This window comes from Chenopodium quinoa, unplaced genomic scaffold, assembly GCF_001683475.1.
Source record: "Chenopodium quinoa cultivar QQ74 unplaced genomic scaffold, ASM168347v1, whole genome shotgun sequence".
Taxonomy (NCBI): domain Eukaryota; kingdom Viridiplantae; phylum Streptophyta; class Magnoliopsida; order Caryophyllales; family Amaranthaceae; genus Chenopodium; species Chenopodium quinoa.
Genome location: NW_018743294.1, coordinates 42,075 through 44,908, shown reverse-complemented (window position 1 = coordinate 44,908; position 2,834 = coordinate 42,075).

The window sequence follows — 2,834 nt, the reverse complement described above, 5'->3', positions numbered from 1 at the left end:
TTTTATTTCGTTTGATTTAATTTATGTGGGTTTATTTTTTGTTCAAATTTATATATATGGGTATATTTTTTTGTTCGAATTTTTATATGTGGGTATAATTTTTGTTTGATTTTATTGATGTGGATTCAAGTTTTTAGTTTTTTTTTTGGTTCAATTTTTTGGCCGAATTTGTTGGTTTAAATTTGTGTGTTTAATTTCTACTTGAATTTTTTTTCGATTTTTTTGTTCATTTTGGGTGTTGTGCTTTTTTGCTAGTTTTGGTTTGAGTTATGTTAATTTTGGATTTATTTTCAGTTTTAATTTGAGTTTGATTTTTGGTAATTTTTTATTTTGTTTGATTTTTTTGTTAGTTTTTGTTTTGTAATTTTGGTTTAAAATTTGCTTGGTTTTGTTTGTTGATTTTGGTTTGATTTGTTTTTGAGTTGATTTGATTTGGGTTGAGGTCTAGTTTGATTTATGGGTTTTGATGATTGTTTGGTTTCATTTGTTTCCGCCTATAATTATTTTAGTGATCACTTGGAGTGGATATGGTGTATTTGGGTTGGCATGTGGTGTTTTAGAGTAGGTAGTGGTGGCGGGGATGATGTGAAATACAAGAAATAGGTGTGGTTTTTTCTTTTTTTTAGTTTTTTTTAAACTTTTAGCGACCGCCATCGTTAATTTCCAAATTTGTGTCCGCTTCTCAAAATGGTCGCAATTATTAATATTTGCGGCTATTTTCCAAATGGTCGTTGAAAATAATATTGACGATCGCAAATAATCTGCAATCGTCAAACAATCGTAATAATGTATTTTTGCGATCACGTGAGTAACGACCACCACGTTACGACCGTTGACGGTCGCAATTATTTTTAACATTCGTTTTTGCTATTTTTAGCGACTGTTAAAGGCGGTCGCAATTTGGCCAAATTTTAGTAGTGTGATGCATGATCGAACTAATGACCTGCTTTGAAGTTCAAATATAGAGCTTCCGGATATATTAGTGGATTCCTTTGATATGAGTGGAACATTGATTTCATTCGATGAATGTTATAACTGTGGTACACTCAAACGCCTACCCGTAACTGGAGATTATAAAGGGTGTTTTCTGGTTATTTCAAAAGTTGAGTGGGAGCCTTGTTTCCACAAGATTGGATTGAGTCTACCTATTAAATTAGGAAATGTGTCATGGCCGTTTGAAGAGGGAGAATTCATAAAATATGTGTCTCTGTTCAAATAAATCATTTGGTTTTGTAATTCTAACTCAAATTTCAAGAAACGATTTGTAGATTAATATGATCTCGACATGTGATGCAATCATATTATCAAATAGACACATATTGACTTAAGGAATTTGAATATTGCACACTTGTCTCAGACAAGTGTGAGATTGAAGGATTTATGTCTTCGTCGTGTGCAATTACTAGATATATAAATGGATCAAATCATGAAAATAATTAAGTTTGGACATTTGGGTCGTCGTTTTATCATAGCTAGAGATACTAACGATCTTTGGACTAGTAAAATAAGATAAATCTCAATTGGACGGATCATATAAGGTTACGCAAAGGGTCTAGATCGAGCACGAGAGGACGAGGCTCATAATGGGCCTCATCCCCTAGTATGGCCGGCCATATGGAGAGGATTGAAGGGTTTTGGGCTTCCTAACCTAGTCTAATTATAATACGATTATAAATAGACTTGGTGCCTAGGGTTTGTATGACATAAGAATTCAATTGATCAGTAAGATCAAAACCCGAGTTAGCAAACACGAGACTAAGCCATCTCAAATCTCTCTCTATCTCACTGCTCTTTCCTCCTCTCTTGCGCCGGTTGTGGTGATTCGCGGTGGTGGTGGTTCGTGGTGGTCGGTTAGTCCATTAAAGGTTGTGATCGCGGTTTTCCTTTTCACTCGACCAATCTAGTATTGGTGGACGGCTCGTTCGAAGCTCGTGGACTAAGTAGAGGAGCAAAGCTTAAGGATCTATTCCCTCCTTGATTTGTCTGTCAAATTACTACGTGGAATTCACGCTTCAAATGTATGATTATGTGAGTTGGGGTTTGGTGAGTCCGACTCACCACGGAAACAAACCCAAAAACAAGATCACACTCGCAATAAATAAAACCATAAACATAATTAAATTAATCACAAGATTAAGATAAGCTAATTACCTTTGACGTATGCTTCGCTCCAAAATGAGCTCTTACTTGAAAGCTTCAAGTCCCGCTCACACGGAGACCTCCAACGAAGTCCACCCGCACCAACAAAACCGACTAGGTCCAATGTCTTGGGGTTAGCAAGACCCGACCAATAAAACCCGAGTAATTATATTGAGTTCAAAGGTTTTCACTAATTGTGATGCCTTTTTCAACTCTTACTCAAGCATCATTCCCAATGCCCATACTTGGGTATTTATAGGAAATGATGGGAGTATCATTTACTCTCCCATCAATGTGGGATAGTATGATTTTTCCATTTTATTTTAAAGCTAAAATAAAATTAATAATCAAGCTAGTAATAAATCAACAAGTGGCAAGCTCATGTGAGTGGTTAGGTGAGGACCACCTGGAGAAGGGGGGCCAAACTTGCTCCCCACTCCCTCTCCCATAACCGGCCACCTCACTCCACACACATTCAAGGACCACTAGCCACATGGCACCCACCCTTGGGCACCAAGGCAGCCAAGGTGGGCTGCCATGTGCTGTTGTCCGTGGCAGCCACGCCCAGCAGGCCCAGCACTCGCATGCGGGCTGCCAGGCGCTGCTGGCCAGCAAGCCCAGCATGCTTGTGCGGGCTGCTGCTGGCCTTGTGCCTTGGCTAGCGCTGCTAGGCAGCAAGCAATAGCCTAGCCATG